Consider the following 18476-nt stretch of genomic DNA (forward strand, 5'->3'; position numbering starts at 1 on the left):
GAGTGTGTGTGTGAGCAGGGAGGGACAGAGGGAAAGAGAGAATCTTAAGCAGGCTCCATGCCCAGTACAGAGCTGGACATGGGGCTCAATCTCACCACACTGAGATCATGACCTGAGCCAAAATCAAGAGTTGGACACTTAACTGACTGAGCCACCCAGGTGCTCTGTGCATTTCTAATACCTTATCACACAATACAACATTATGGTCTTTAATTCTAATGCAGAGCAGTGACACAGAGCTCAAGACACTGAATTTTTGTTTCCTTTTTTTAAATTAAAAAACATTTGATTACAAGGTCATTTGAATAATCATCTATTCAAAACTTACCTCTTTCTAATTGAATGAATTTTCTCTTTGGGGAAATTTGTTGAGTAAGTTGTTTGATATCTTAATCATAATAGTAATTCTTTACTTGAACTGTTACAATTTACAAAGTACTTGTAACAGCATGACTCCATTTGGTTCCTATCATAGCCTGGGGAATAGATCTGAATGGTCAACATTATCATCCAGATATTAGAGAGGAAGAAATAATACCTTAGAATGACCATACAGGTAGTAACAGAGGGGCAGGAAACCTGAGCTACCCTTCCTTTTACCTGTGTGCTCTTTCTCTTTTCTAAGTCCCTAATAAACTAAAAGTGATTGATCGGGTCAAGAAAACAAAAACATCTTCATTGGAAAATTTGTTTCACAAACTTTGCTTTCATATATGTGCATGGCTGATCTTGAATAAGAAAAAAAAAGAGAAGAGCACGATAAAGTTCTGTAGGATACAAAGATTTCTTTCAAATAAAATAAGTTGTTTAATTGGAGGACTCCATAGATTTATATTTTTAGAGTCTGCAAATCATTTAATAACTAATTTACCCCTTTATGTATAATATACATTATTACATGGAAATATGTAAAAGTTATTGCTTAACACTTGATAACATTTAATTATCTCTATAACATCATAAGTTAATTCTGATGACTGCAATTACAACTAAATTTTACATTGATTTACTTTTGGTAATTTAATTCTCTTCTCATTTGTTACACAGAATCACTTTATGGCTATTTGCACCCCTTTTCCAGGAGCTGACCATTTTATTCAAGTATTGAAAAAATTTAAGAAATAACAACCTAACCTAAACAACAATAATAAAAAGTTATCCACAGTCATTACTTACAACTGTTAAAGATTATTTGAATAATATGGAAATTGTAGTTTAATTTAAATAGCAATATAATTAAATATTTCAATCTTGTATGTTTTCTGTATTACTCAAATTCTCTGATGGTGTCTCTTACAGAAGCTAGACAGAATACTGGATAAAACTCCTTCCACTTTATAAAGATTGATATATGTTGAATTGATGAGCTGATAAGTAAGATTATGTTTTCTGGTCCTCAAAACAAACCTTTGAAAAATCCATTGTGGAGTTTCTAGTTGAGCAGAAGCCTTGGGAACCAATGAGACTATGTTTTTAGCAAAAGATAAATTTTTTAAACCCTAACTTTTCAGGAGAAAAAGTTTGTTTGTTTTTAATTGGGAACATATATTTGATTCTTATTTTAGATTATTTGAACTTCTTCTTAGAGTAAAATAATATAGTACAATTTTTGGTTTTTGTGACCTGAAGGAATCTCTGAGCACAGATTTACTAGTGGAAGTCAAGTATTTCAAGAAACTATTCAACTTTTCAAAGCAGTGGAATAACTATCTACTTCATCAAGCTTATTACTCAATAGTGACTAGGGTATTGAGGTCAAGTAAACGAGCATGGAGAAGCAACTATTGGGTTGGTCAAAGTGGATGTTTTTGGTGAATATGACAAGCGGGGATTAGGTGGACTAGAGTCAGCCTAAGAGAAGGGGAAGGCGGATTAAGTATAGACAAATTTTCAGATGTGCATAGTTGTAAGGGGCAGCAAAGATCAGGCAGTGGTTAGAGGAAATGTGGGTACAGGGTTGTTGTTTTTTAAGATGGGAGCTTTTCCAGCATGAATGATGAGAGAAATGATATGATAGATAAAAACTGATAACAGGGATAAGAGAGAGGAAAACTTCAGGAGATAAGTCCTTAAATAAGTGAGTGGTTGGAATCTAATGATCAAATGGAAGATTTGGCATTGGATAAGACACAGAGAGTTCATTCATCCCCATAGGATGGAAGACAGCATGTGTGTTGGTGGAGATATGGTCTGATTTGTGGATTTGGTGGTGGAAATATGTAGAAGTTATTTTTTAATTGCTTCTATTTTCTTAAGTAAAAAGCAATGCTATCAGCCGAGAACAAGATAGGAAAAAAGGTGTTGGAAATTTGAGGAGAGAGAAGGTGGGAGGGAGAGGAAAGGTAAATTTATGAAGGAGGTGTAATGGGATTGCTGCTTAGCATTAAGATCTCATGTAAAGTTAGACCAGTCAGTGTGGTTTGTGATTTCTCTACTCAAATCCAGCTGCTCAGGTACAGATAGGAATTGGTAGGAGAGTAGAATTTAACTGAAGTGGGAATTTTGCCAGGGGAATAAAAAAGGAGGTAGAGAAGGGCAAAGAAATGAAGAATAATAGAGAATGATTATAATGACGGATCATGGAATCTGAGCTTGATAAGGAAAGAAATGACATGCAGAATGTGAGGTGCAGGAAAAAAACATGGATATGGTCAATAGGTCAGAGTTCCCATTGAGTTGGAGGAATTGTTGGAGAGAGAAGGAATTGGGAAGTTGGCAGTGGGAGAAATTTCTTGAAACTAACTTTATATGGCCAGCATCAAGTAAATACTGGTCACAGATGTGTTGTGTATGTACATTTGGTTTTTTTATGTATGATTTAAAAACAAAGTATAGGCAATGATTTGGTGATGCCTAAAATCTGTATTTCGATGTACTCTGTGTTTAATCTTAAGACTGAGTAAGAAACAAATCCATACAACAAAAGTCACTACGTACCTATTAGAATGGCTAAAATCTTCTAAAAACTGGTAAAACCAAGTACTGATGAGGATGCAGAGTGACAAGAACTATAATTCAGGAATTCAAAATGGTAAAGTCACTTTGAAAGCTAGTTTAGTAGTTTCTAATAAAGCTAAAATATAGACTTAACACATGACCCAGCAATTATGCCCCCAGCTACTTACTCAACTGAGTTGAGCTTCTGTCCATATAAAAACCTGCACACAAATGTTTATAACAGTTTTATTCATAATCACCCAAAACTAGAAGAAACAAGATGTCCTTCAAATGGTGAATATATATAGCCAAGATTCAAATCTTGGTTTTTAATAACATCCCTCAATAAAAGGAACCAGGTGTCCTTGGAGAAATGGCTGTTTCTAGGGCTGGAACAGGAAATATACAAGATGAATCTGGAGCATAATGTGGTGCCAGTAAGTAAGGAACTTCTGAAAAAAGGAAAAAAAAATGATGAGAGTATGTCAAAGGCACACAGAGCCAACCTAAAAAGCTTCCAGAGGCCAAGGCTGGAACAATTTGAGCAACAAAATTAGTAACATGGTATTGGATTTTAACCTTAAGTATAAAATAAATATCTGTGGGTCTACACTGATAAAACTGAATGAGTGAATCTTTCAGAAAGAATTCAAGATAATTTATGAAGAAATTCCCCCTCAACTGTGGACTCTTCCTAGTGACTTCCTTCTAGAGTATATTAAGAAAAATGGGGGAGGAGGGAGCATTAAAAAAATAACTATATAGAGAAGACACCTGACAGACAGTACCTCAACAAGGTGATCAAAGTTAATATCATTAGTGATAAGTGATGTTGTATATTCTTTGGATATGTTGTGTTGAAAATGACATTTTACCCTCTGTGAACCTCCTCCTGGAAACCTGTAATCCCACTCTAACTCTGAGGAAAACATCAGACAAACCCAAACTGAGGGATATTCTACAAAATACCTGACCAGTACTCTTCAAAACTGACAAGATCATTAAAACCAAGAAAGGTGTGAGAAATTATCACAGTCTGGAGGACCCTACGGAAACAGTGAAGACAAATATAACATGATATGTTGGAACAGAAAAGAAAATCAAAGATGGAGGCATCACAATTCCAGACTTCAAGCTGCATTACAAAGCTGTAATCATCAAGACACTATGGTAGTGGCACAAAAACAGACACATAGATCAATGGAACAGAATAGAGAGCCCAGAAATGGACCCTCAACTCTATGGTCAACTAATCTTTGACAAAACAGGAAAGAATAACCAATGGAAAAAAGACAGTCTCTTCAAAAAATACTGTTGTGAAATTTGGACAGCCACATGCAGAAGGATGAAATTGGACCATTTCTTTACACCACACACAAAAATAAACTCAAAATGGATGAAAGACCTAAATGTGAGACAGGAATACATCCAAATCCTAGAGGAGAATGCAGGCAGCAACCTCTGTGACCTTGGCAGCAGCAACTTCTTGCTAGATGCCGCCAGAGGCAAGGGAAACAAAAGCACAAATGAACTATTGTGACTTCATCAAGATAAAAAGCTTTTGCACAACAAAGGAAACAGTCGACAACCGATAGAGATAGCAATCTCAACACCCAAAAAACAAAGAATCTAGTCAAGAAATGGGCAGAGACATGAACAAGCATTTCTCCAAAGACATCCAAATGGCTGATAGACACATGAAAAAATGTTCAACATCACTTGGCATCAGGGAAATACAAATCAAAACCACAATGAGATACCACCTCACACCAATCAGAATGGCTAAGATTATCAAGTCAGGAAACAACAGATGTTGTCGAGGATGAGGAGAGAGGGGAACCCTATTCCAGTGTTGGTGGGAATGCAAACTGATGCAACTGGTGTGTATGTATCAATTTTTTAATTTACATTGTAGTTAGTTAACATACAGTGTAATATTAGCTTCAGGTATAGGATTTAGTGATTCATAACACCCAGTACTCATCTCAAGTGCCCTCCTTAATCCCCATCACCCATTTAGCCCTTCCCTGCCCACCTGCCTCCATCAACCTTCAGTTTATTCTCTATAGTTAAGAGCCTGTCTTATGGTTTGCCTCTCTCTTCTTTTCTGCCATGTTCATCTGTTTTGTTTCTTAAATTCCACAAATGAGTGAAATCATATGATATTTGTCTTTCTCTGATTGACTTATTTCACTTAGCATAGTACACTCTAGCTCCATCCACATCATTCTTTTTGATGGCTGTGTAATATTCCATTGTATATATAATATTATATATATATCTGGAAAACAGTTTGGAGGTTCCTCAAAAAGTTGAAAATAGAACTATCCTATGACTCAGCAATTACAGTACTAGGTATTTATCTAACGGATACAAACATAGTGATTCAAAGGGGCACATGCACCCCAAAGTTTATAGCAGCAATGTTCACAATTGCCAAAGTATAGAAAGAACCCAGATGTCCGTCAACAGATGACTAGATAAAGAAGATATCTATACAATAGAATATTACTCAGCCATCAAAAAGAATGAAATCTTGCCATTTGGAATGATGGAACTAGAGGGCATTATGCAAAGTGAAATAAATCAGTCAGAAAAAGACAAATACCATATGATTTCATTCATATCTGGAATTTAGGAAACAAAACAGATGAACATAGGGGAAGGGAAGGAAAAATAAAATAAGACAAAAACAGAGAAGGAAGCAAACCATAAGAGACTCTTAATTATAGGGAACAAACTGAGGGTTTCTGGAGGGGAGGTAGGTGGGGGGATGGGGTTACTGGGCATTGGGCATTAAGGAGGGCACTTGAAGTAATGAACACTGGGTGTTATATGCAACTGATGAATCATTGAATTCTACCTCTGAAACTAATAATACAGTATATGTTAATTAAATTGAATTTAAATAAAAAATTTTTAAAAAAGAAAAAGACTGTTAGGGGAAATCTAATGAAACCTGATAAAGCTTTGAGTTTAGTTAATAAAAATGTATTAATATTGGTTAATTATGACCAAATGCACCATAGTAATAAAAGATGCTAAGAACAGAGAAACTGGATACAAGGAATATGGAAACTCTCTGCACTATCATTGAGACTTTTCTGTAAATATTTACTTTTTTGTAAAATTATTGTAAAATAATAAAGTTTAGGGACACCTGGCTGGCTCAGTCAGTGGACCATACAGCTCTCAATCCCGGGGTCATGAGTTCAAGCCCCATATTGGGTGTGGAGCCTGCTTGAAATTAAAAAAGATTTTTTAAAATTCTTTAAAAAACTATTAAAAATAATTTTATTTTATAAAAAAGAAAACATATGGAGCTTCACAAGAATTCACATATTTGCCAGAAATTTGACATTGACTTCCCAGCAGGAGTCACTGTAGTCACTGTTAAATTATCTCTCCAGGTCATCACCATTTCAGCTTCCCATTCATTATAACTTCCTCCAAAGTTGCTGTGACACCAATATGGCACTTGTAACCAAGTGGCTGGTTATCTTAAGCATGTACACAGTGTAAAACAATTATGGAAATATAATATCTTTTTAATATCAAGAGCTTCTAGCTGTTTACACTAGTCTAATGAAACTGTTATTGGAATCCAGATTGTTTCAGTATTAAATTTATGTTTGACCCAGGATAACAGAGATGTAATAAGTATGGTGTGCATATACTTAATGATACTCACAGTTTGTGACTCCTAGTATTGTCAGCATGGGATAAATAAACTCATTTACTTATGAGAGCTGTTATGACAAGATTGTGCTAATGGCTGGGGAAATGAAGGGAAGAGACGTCTTTTAGGTCTCTATTCTAGTACATTTACATTCTCTTGAGGAAGCCTGGACCAGGCCCCTGGAAAAGAGATGGAACTTATGGCAGAGACCGAGCATCTTGCCAAACTCTTTAAAGGTCCCAATGCTGGGACTGAGTCCAGGTACCCAGGTCCAGACAAACTTGGGACAGAATAAAATTTCCCAAAGGCACTTATAGGGGACTCCTTCAGATGAGGAGAAATGGGGGGATTTCATAAAACTGTGCTCTGATGACCAAGGAAAAAGGCGTCAAACATTTCTCAATGTTAAAGAACATCTTATCCTATAAACTGACACCCAGAGATGTCTGAAATTTCCAGGAGGAACTTTTAAAAAACTATATAAAATAAATGTTTCTCTTCAGGAGAGACAGACCATACCTCACGGCAGTATGCCATATCCCGTCAAAACGTCGCATCATGACTGTCTTCTTGAATGAGTATTTTCTGCTGTAAGGATCTTTCAAGTGACTCCACTGAATTCTTAGCTCTTTGAGAATATCAAAGTTCTCTCACGTTGCACTTTCCAAAGCAAATGTGACTTTATAAAGAGAATGATTTTAAAACATATTGAGATGAATCATTTGACTATCATCTTTAAAATGTTCCTTGAGCTGTTCTGACACTTTCTTAAACCAATCTCCTTGAATTTTTTAAAACCTGAGATCACTTAGGACTAAGTCACAAAATCCTTCATGCAGCATCCATCAATAAAAGCCTAGATGGTTGCTTTGGCTATTGGGTTCTACATGGAATATAACACTAGTATATTTACTTTATTTTTAAGATTTTATTTATTTATTCATGAGAAACAGAGAGAGAGAGAGAGAAGCAGAGGGAGAAGCAGGCTCCCAAGGAGCAGGGAGCCCGATGTGGGACTCGATCCCAGGACCCTGGGATCATGACCTGAGCTGAAGGCAGATGCTTAACCATCTGAGCCACCCAGGTGCCCAGTATATTTACTTTAGTAGAAGTGAACAATGTTCAACAAAAACAAAGTTCCATGGAGACATTATGGTTGTCACAGGAAATGTGGGATTAATTTATTTTCAAATATTTCAAATATATTCTGAAGGCCAATTACTGCCTCTTCCTAACCCACAGAAAGTGTGAATTCAAACAAATGTCTCCCCTCATGCTGTTTTCTAGAATGTGCCCCCTGGCCCTGGGGGCTGGGGAAAGCTCCACATCCTTGCTGGTGGGGGTCACCGTATAAGTTATTTTTGTACATGTTCGGGTGTGGGTTCTACAGCCCCTTGTCCTTCCCCCTCAGTCCCACCATATACCTTGTACAGAATACTGCTCTTGAATCCAGTACTGTCCTTTCCTTGCCTTTATATACATTAAACACATGTGAATCTTCAAGAAAAAAAATATATATATATCAAAATATCAACATAATATCACCTAGGTCTGCTTCCAGCCCCAGTATATGTCATGAAGTGAGCAAGATGGAGGCTATATCACAAAATGTACTTCACATATTGATTGTGAATCAATTTCCCTTATTTGCAAGCAAAACAAGGCCCTCTGCTTATTTTCCCCAGTGTATTGATACAGAAAGTGAACTCATTCTGCTTTTCCAAACCAAGGAAAACAAATGATACTGCAATTGGAGGGAAATTAGTGTCAATTAAGACCATTGTACAGCTGCGAAAGAGAGCATGTTTATACTTAGCCCGCTGCCCTGATGGTGTGCTTCATAATGGCCACCCTAACAATGGGATGTATAAATCAAGGCTTATCATTTTCAACAGAGTTTTAACTTTTATTTGACAAACTGTGCTATTTTTATTCTGGCTCACCAGTTGGAACAGATTTGTGTGAATTATGTAAAATGCATTTTGGGGTGTTCATTGTACCATCACATTTTTCCACTCGCGTTCCCCATTCCATCTGTCTTTTTTTTTCTCTCTGAGAGAATTCTGTATGTGTTAAAATAGATCATTTCTTGAGGTGTTAATTATGTACAAGAGAAAATCCAACTGTGAATGGATGGTTATCATCAAGGGCTTTACTGTTTTACTCTTTAAGTGCTTTCTTATATCTGGTAGTAAAGTGTTCAGAGCTAGGCAGACATAATAATGTCAGTAGCACATCCTACATCCTCATTTTATAGATGAATTTGTAGGCAACTTACAGACTTATGAGCAGAAAGGATCCCAAATGCTGAACAAATATCTATGAAATGAACTGCTCATATTGCATAACAGTATAGTACAGATCATGTTTCTTAGGTAAACATAATGGCATTTGTGGGAACTCATGTTAAAATAAGTGGCTTTTCTGGATGGTAAAAGCTCTTGTATATAAGAATTTCAGAAGGTTTCACATGAAGAAAGAAAGTGATCTTATTACACCTAAGGAAGGAATTTGGAGGGGACACGAAGAGGAAGGCAGAAAGCACTTTCGAAGTAGAAAATGTTGGAAATCTTTCTAGAAGGAAGGAAAGTGGCTTAATGTAGGGAAGAACAAGGAAATGAGGGAGTTCAGGATGACTCAGAAATGGTTTTAAGTCAGATGAAGAGAAAGTTATACATTATTTATAATGAAATGGAAAAAATACTAACTGACTTAAGAGTTGATGAGTTAAACTACTTGGTAACAAAACTCACTGTGATGCTGAGCATGATGAAGGATCATGGAGAACGAAGATGGGGACAGAAACAACACCCCACAGTAATAGGCAAAGAAATTATTGTAGCTGGACAAACATCACAAAATAGTGCATGTTATTGCTCATGGTTCTAGGACGTGGAAGTATGTGTGTGTCTTTGTGCTTATGTGGGGGTATAGAGATATGCACATACATCCACTTCCCCTCCCACACAGAACCACACAAATGCAGATATTCAGTGATAAGTCTTGGGTAGCTAAATAAATATTGTGTAGTTTCAGCTTGTGGATTCTTTAAGAAAGATAATGTGGGTATGACCATATAAACAGAGCACAAAGGAAAGTATTACAGAAAATAGAATTTAGGGAGATACCCAAACGTGCCCTCTTGCTATGCTCAAAGCAGCATCCTGGTGAAGAAGCATCACAGCATAGAACAAGCCTATGAATGAAGCAATGAGCCTGTCATTTGATCCTGGTAAATGTTGCCTCTGAGGAGGTAATTTTAAATATTTAAATTTTATTTTATTATTTTTTAAATAGTCTTTATTTATTTGCCAGAAAGAGAGAGAAAGCACAAGCAGGGGGAGTGGCAGGCAGAGAGAGGCAGACTCCCTGCTGAGCAAGGATCCCAATGCGGGCCTCGATTCCATGACCACGAGATCATAACCTGAGCCGAAGGCAGACGCTTAACCAACTGAGCCATCCAGGCATCCCAATTAAATCTTTAAATTTTAAAGATTAAAATAGCATTGAAGGCATTCCTCTCTACTAAAGGTGAATAAAAAAGAAGATTGCATGTTCTTGGACATGAGGGACTACTCCTCCACCCCCCTGCCCTTGAATAACTGGAAAAAAAAAAGGCAAAATATGTGAACCAATGGTCTTCAAGTAGACACAAAACACTACATGACACTGATCACTGAAAGATGGGAAACAAAAGAGGTGAGACATAGGATCAGAGGGGACTGGCCATGGTTCAGAGGGGACTGAGGCACAGCGCAGCTTACTCCGCAGTCAAGAGACCCAGTGCGGAGCGGGAGGCAAAGGCAACTAGAAGTTATAGGGTGGAGGACCAGAGAGGAGAGAGCTGTCCTGTACTCCTGTAAAAGCAGCCTAAGATTGTTAAAATCAAAGAAACCAAGTATCCTTTTGGAAATTGAGTTGTAAACTACTAATCTACAAATTTAATCCATTGACTAGTTTTATCAAATTCTAAAATACTTCTGTCTTTAAATACTGTTAAAAGGTATAATTTCATTTTTTTAAAGATCTTATTTAGTTATTTGAGAGAGAGACAAAGATGGAGGGAGAGAGAGCATGAGCAGGGGGAGAAGGAGAAGCAGACTCTCTGCTGAGCTTAAAGCCCGACCTAGGGCTTGATCTCAGGGGCTTGATCCCAGGACACCGAAATCATGAACTGAACTGAAGTCAGACACTTAACCTACTGAATCACCCAGGCAGTGGCCCTAAAAGGTACAATTTCTAATCCACAATAGTATTTCCTTAGAAACTAGTTCTGTCACTCCCCGCAGCTGACCTGGGGTTACAATTTTGTTGTCTCCCCTTCTTTAAGTCCGAAATCTCAGCATGAGGTAAGAGTGGTCCTGGGCTTTGCTTTGCTGCCCCCTTCCTCTTCTCCCCCATTGCCCAGCCCTTTAGATTTTCCCTGCCCATTCTCCACATTGTCTATTGCACAAGCCTGGCAGCTGGTGTCTCTTACCATTCTGCTTAAGGAAGAGTAGCTGAGTGGGCTGAGACAGACTCCTAAGCTGCGTTGGTGGAGGAGGAAAGAGGGAGGGCAGGAAACACCTGCATGTGAATAAATTTTGTTCCCTCCATGGAAAGATAAGCTGTCATACATACTTCTCATCCCTTTTTTTGCATGGAGTTCAACAACCTCTTCAATGGGGTGTCCTAAGAGCCAAATGACTGAATTATGGCCATTACAGAATGTGCAGTTCAAAATATTAAGTATGGATCAATGTGACCAAACTCATAATTAAGTCAACACCAAGTATTCCCACAGTCTTCATTTGGGAAAAACAAATGGCTAGAAGAGAATTTTTTTTTTAAAGATTTTATTTATTTATCTGACAGAGAGAGAGACAGCGAGAGAGGGAACACAAGCAGGGGGAGTGGGAGAGGGAGAAACAGGCTTCCCACGAAGCAGGAAGCCTGACGCGGGGCTCGATCCCAGGACTCTGGGATCATGACCTGAGCTGAAGGCAGAAGCTTAACAACTGAGCCACCCAGGCTCCCCTAGAAGAGAATTTTTGACAAATCCTGGCAAAGCCTAAAAATATTGAATTTATTTGAAGGAAAGAAACACATTTAGAAGCCAGAATATTTTAAGCTTCTATTGTTTCTTGAGTAACAGGTCATTTATTTTCATCAGATTCTACACACATGCACACAAAGATGCCAGATTTCTCCCACATAGATTTTCTTGGTAAATAGGGAAATTTCCAATAGTTCTTGTAACCAATACTATGTGAAAAGTATGAAGGTGATACTGAGCAGATGGAATTAATATGATAATAACACATGAAAATTTGTTAATCTCTACTAAAAAGATGGATAATCAAAAGAGATTATTGCACATTCATATGTTGTAGTTGCCAAGGTCTGAGTAAAATTCCTTGATTGAAATTTTGAAGCATGAATTTTAAGTTGAGTGTTATAATGGAAGATAACCTAATCAGATTTTTCTTGAGGCAAGAATATTATTGAAAACGAACTATAACACCTCATTCATATGTAATCTTTTTTTATTATTTTTTAAAATTTATTTATTTGAGAGAGAGAGAGCAGGAGAGGGGGGAGAGTCAGAGGGAGAAGCAGACTCCCTGCTGAGCAGGGAGCCCGATGCGGGACTCGATCCCGGGACTCCAGGATCATGACCTGAGCCGAAGGCAGTCGCTTAACCAACTGAGCCACCCAGGCGCCCCCATATGTAATCTTCTGATTTAAATGATACTAGTCAGAGACAAATCATAGGATCAGAATAATCTATAAATAAAACCTTTTCCTCCTCAGACTCTTGATGTTTGTCATAGCATCAAACACAAATACAACATTTGCTCCCACTTTTAAGCTTGGATGAACTGTAAAAGCAGTGTCATATTGCAGAAATAATAAAGGTAATTTATTTACATCTTCTTGGCAATAGGGCAGAACTAAGACTTGTCGAATAGAAAATGCAAAGATTCTGTTAAATGTAGGTCAACCGTTACCTATAGTAGTGAGTAGGGTATGTCTGGAAAAGAGCCATGGGGATCATTCTTTGAGTGCAGAGTAGATTGCTAAAAGTTAGAGAACAGGAACAGTCGGATTTCCAGGGAAGGGAAGAGAATGAGGAAAAACACAGATTTATGAAATAAAGTTTTTAAAATGTTTGTTTCCGGTTTGTCAGTTTTTTCTCATCATCATTTTATTGAATATATCTTCGATTCCCCACTGATTTTTTGGCATTACTTTGGTCATATTTTAAATTCTTAGATGGAACAGTTCATCCTATGGGATAGCTGAATGATCACATTCCATTGATTTATCTGCTTCCGGGAATCTCCATGTTATCAAATCTATATACTGACATCTCTCACTTAATATCAGTAATCTGTTACTGAAAATCAGAAGTTTTGTATGACAACTCTAACCAAGAGCCTATAACCCATTATTTTAAAAGAGGAAAATTACAGTGCATTATATATCATCTCAAATTCCCCCAACAAATTTCCAGGATTAAACTAAAAGCCAGTAAATAGCATACCATAATGTTAGGATCTACAAATAGCATACTGTAATGTTAGGATCTACAATGCCTTAAACATAGTTTCCTGATCACCAGTGATTATTTTTTAAAAAACAAAACAGTTGCTTTTTAAGCAGTAACATGTTGAATTTGCATGAAATATCATGAAAAACACACAGGAAAAAAAACCCAGTAATAAATAAATTTGTTATACATAAGGCAGACAAAAAGCAGCAATTAAAAACAAGGACATTTCCTATAATACACTCTACTTACCAAGTAAAGTGGAGACAGAACTTGAAAGTTGTGGATGGAGGAGAATTTAAATGCACATTTACTTAGTATGGTTTTCAAAATGTTTAGCACATCGTTCTGATGATCTACCCAGTTTACCCAGTGGTATACAGAATGTAATTTTTTTACCCTTCCTTTTAAAATATTTTGTATTGCATTTGGAGGAAATTAATATACTTTTTCCATATAAACACTGACCAATAAAACATAAACTGATAGCAACTTACATTCTTTACATCTGGGTATTAAAAACTAAAAAGCATGGGGACGCCTGGGTGGCTCAGTCGGTTAAGCGTCTGCCTTCAGCTCAGGTCATGATCCCAGGGTCTCTTCTCCCTCTGCCTCTGCCTCTCTCTCTCTCTATCTCTCATGAATAAATAAATAAAAATCTTTAAAAAAAAAACTAAAAAGCATGAAGAAACTAGTGAAGTATTAATAAGATTTGTAGTTGAGTTAGTAGTATTATTTACTATTTACAACATAAATTTCCTGGTTTTGACTATTATTATGGCTATCTAAGATATTTTTAGTGGGGGAAGCAGGGCAAAGGTAGTTGAGAACTCTACTATTTTTTCACAAATTCTTATGAGTCTTAATCTATTAAAAAGTATTAGCTGGAAAGATATGTGGAGGATGTCTGTACTTTGTTGATGTTATTGACTTATGATATTAGCTTAAATTAGGTTCACAAAATTAGAACTATTCTTTAGCATGTACTGAGGTTCTTTGTCTTTGAGTTTAGTTAGAATATGTTGATTACCATGATCTGATCACATTCCTCATTTTAGAAACTATATGACTTATTAATTAATCAGAATTGATACAGTGAATGGATTAACAGCTTCCAGCTAGAAATATTTCTGTGTTTTATACAATGTGATGAATTCATTCTAGGTTTTTAAAGTCAAAAGAAATAACTCATACTGCAATGAATAAAATTTGTGTATCTATCATAGTGTTACCATCACTAACTATGTCAAGTTTTAAGACTGTGGTCTTTATTGGGAGCTAAAGAAAATGGAGTGAGAAATTCATATTTATAGAACACCTGTTGTATATCAAACACTATGATGGACACTTCCATTTTCTCATTAACTGTTCCTAATGACTCTGCAAGTCAAGTATTACTATCCCCACTTGACAGATGGGAAAATTGCCTAAAAGAGATTAAGCAATTTTTCAAAGGTTTCACAGCTAGTAAGTGTTTGGGATCATGATTTAAACTCAGATCTGCAGCTTTCATTCAGCTTTCACTCTCCACAGATGGCATGGTGACACTGATTTTGATGCTTACTTAGTAACTGCAGTTGTCAACAGAGATAATAAATCTTTGGTTTTTCCCTAGGCTGAAAAATTATTCTGTATTGATCATTTTGTCTTTCTAATCTTCCTGTACTTATGGGGAATACTCATTCAGAAATGGACTGATCTCTACTTTAAATATTCTTGAACACTTGTAATTCCTACTGTGTTCTATACAAGGGTTCCATCAGTTTTGTTTTGTTTTGTTTTGTTCAAACACAATTTACTCCCACCACTTCCGAGAGAAAGAATTTATTTAAGAGATATTGGGTAGGCCACAGAATCTCTTGGTGAAGTAGAGAAGCAAAGAAGCCAGAAACAATGTCCAACCATATTTCAAGACTGTCCTAGCTAAAATGTCATCCTCATTGAAGCTTGATTTCTATGATACTCAGAATTGGACATTAGAACCTACAGTAGTGGTACCTCTAACAAACAAGTGCCTGAAGACACCAGCCAGAAAATCAACTTTCCTGAATATAACTGTGGCCACATAATGCACATTCCCACATCCAAGACTTCTACAGATACATTTTGTTGGCAGAATCCAGAATTCAATGACTTTATCTTGGATAACTAGAAGGCCAAATCTATTTGAGGAAGCACCTTTCAATGGTGGTGACAGTAAAGTCTTCTTAGCCTTCATCAAAAAAAGTATAGTCATTTATCAAAGTGCTTGTGTAGTACAGAAGGAATTTCAGATGGATGCAATGCAGAAGGATGACAGAGCACTGGCCCTGAACTGACAGGAATCCCAGAGGACCTAAAATGGCTTCATGCTTCATTAGTCAGTGTGTGGACTAATGGAGGCCAGGAGGTATGAAGTTTTATTCCTTTAGAAGGAGACACCTAGACCTATGAGTCTACCCTAGAGTTATTTACCAAGTTCCTGAATTCATAATTGGAATAGATAACTCAGCACTTGCTAAATAACATACTCGTTATTAGCAAATACCAACAGGGAATACCTGAAATGGCATTTCCTACAGAATCATCTAACCACTTTTCTTTCCATTATGGAAGAGGCAGCAGTTTGACTTCATTGGACCAGACACTAAAAATATGGATTTGTTTTCCCTGCTCACAATATTTGGGGCAGTATTATAATCTAAAGATTTAGTGAATGCTTTATTCAACGTCATGATATTCAATAATGACAACATTGCTTCTGACCAAAGAACTCATTTTATAGCAAGACAAGTGAAGGTCTTCATTTAGGCTCATATCCATGACAGTAACAAGTCTTACCACATGTGCTGTCAACAGAAGCAGCTGACATGACAGAACTGTTCAATGATACACTAAAAATGAACTTAGCCTATAGATTCAGTAACCAACTATAGAGGTATTGATATGCTGTCCCATATGATTCACTAGATATCCTAAACCAGTATCCAGTTTATGGTGCTTTTTATTCCATATCCAAAATATATGGATCCAAGGATTAAGGGTGGTGCTTCTAATACCCTCAAGTCTGAGCCCTATTAGTTTAGAAGTATGTTTCTGAGTGAGACAAGGAAAGGAAGGGAGTACTTGTACTGGATAAAGTGACTGGTTCCAATTATCAGTGGAAAAGAGAAAGCTGTTGCTACACATGGGGATCAGGAGAAGTGTGGAACCCAGAGGATTCTCTGGGGCACTTCTTAGTATTTTCATATATAGTGATAGAAGATGAGAAGGCTACTACATCAACTTGATGCAGTTAAGAACACTAATGGTTTGTTTAGATCCTTTAGGAATAAAGATTTGGGTAAACAAACTAAACAAAGTTATGACCAAATGAGGAACCAGGTAATAGGTATTAGAAGAAAAAAATAATGAATATCAAAATGGCTTCATGACTGGTTACAGAAATAAGGACAGTATTAGCTACGCATATTTTCTTTCTTGTTTTATGTATATTTTTATATATAGTAATATTTTCTTTTCCACTCCCCCAATTTTATGTGGGGTATGTTGGTGATTTTTTCACACTTTTAATTCTGAAGTGCTTTTTTTTTTAAGATTTATTTATTTTAGAAAGAGAGAGAGCAAGCAGGGGGAGGGGCAGAGGGAGAGGGAGAAGCAGACTCCCCGCTGAATGCAGAGCTCTACCTGAAGCTCCATCCCTGGACTCTGAGATCATGACCTGTGCTGAAATCAAGTGTCAGCCACTTAACTGACTGAGCCACGCAGGCGGCCTGTGAAGTTGACTTATAAGCTATCAAAAGAGATTGTGATTGTGCTTTGAAAAATGACCATTCTCCATGGAAGGTTATGGTGTCTTATGGGAATTTGCATTTCCTTTGCCTGCAGGGTTCTGGTTAGATTACATGATGAGAGACAATCATAAGAAATTCTTAAGGAGAGAAGAAAAAACAATCTCAAGCAGCAACTGCAAGAATACTCATGGATATCAATAGATAACAGTGTCAACAGCTGTGAAGGGTGTGAAATTTTACCCCGCTTGCACTAAATTATCCTGCTAAAGTTTCATAAATGCTTATCACAGCACAATCATCATATTCACATACTTCCACTTTCAGTTTTACCAAAGTGAAATTCCCATGGGAATGATGTTGAGCCACAGAGGTAGATGCTGCACACAAAGTAGCTTTGTGTTGCAGGTAAGAAATCCTGAATTTAGGAGACCTTTAATTTTACAAGACAGCTAGCCAACTTGTCCAATCTTTGCTGAAGGAAAGACATCTTTATTATCCTGGTCAGGAAACAAATCCATTCTGTCCCCAGAAGGAGATCCTATCTCTATCTCCCAAGGCTGTTTGCTATAAATATCCTTGGAAAGATAGTCTAGAACAAGATCTTACACAAGATATTCAGAAACATATGGAGAATTGTCTTTTAATAGGCAGGTATGAATGTGCTAAATCTCTTTCTACTCAAATTAGTTGTGTTTTCCTAACCAAACCCTGACAGACACTATTGTTTTTAGAAACGCTTCTAGGCAAGACAATAAGATACAAAGCAGAGATAATACAAAGTGTTGGTAAAGTTATTATTATTTCCATAACACACAATTATATTCCAAAAATATCCTAGAGAATTCCCTGAAAACATTACAGTTGCTAGAAGTCCATTAAAGTGACTAGAAAAGTATATTATATACAAAAATCACTAATTCTCCTATGTATCAGTAATAACCAGTTGAGAACACTTACTTAAGAACAACTCAAATCTAAAGATAAATTAATCACAAAACATCTAGGAATTAATTTAAATTAAGAAGGAGAACTGCATGACAAAAACTAAACATTCTTATTACTAGGTATGGAAGGATTGAATAAATGAAGAGAAATATAGAGCCCTTGGGTGGTATAACTTAATGACATAAATATTTAAGTTCTTTCTAAATTAGATTAAAGCTTTAACATAGTGTTTATCAAAATTCCAACAGCATGAACAAAGAGTCAGAGCACTGAAAAGTGGAATTATAGCTGAGGAGTAAATCATCTAAGCATCCAGGAAGAGAGGAAACCCTGGTCTGGTTGAGTTAAATAGGCATCAGAACAGAGGGGATAAGACCAGATCCAACTACTCAAAGTGCATTTAGTTCTTTCATTCAAAGTTCATTTATTCTATCATAATAAAAGTTCAAGTTTTGTAGGGGCACCTGGCTGGCTCAGTTGGTAGAGTGTGGAACTCTTGATTTCAGGATTGTGAGTTTGAGCCCCACATTGTGTGTAGAGATTGTTTACAAATAAAATCTTTAAAAAAGAAAGTTTAAAAAGTGTATACATTTCTATCACAAAGCAGATT

Source organism: Neomonachus schauinslandi, chromosome 5 (assembly GCF_002201575.2).
Source record: "Neomonachus schauinslandi chromosome 5, ASM220157v2, whole genome shotgun sequence".
Taxonomy (NCBI): Eukaryota; Metazoa; Chordata; class Mammalia; order Carnivora; family Phocidae; genus Neomonachus; species Neomonachus schauinslandi.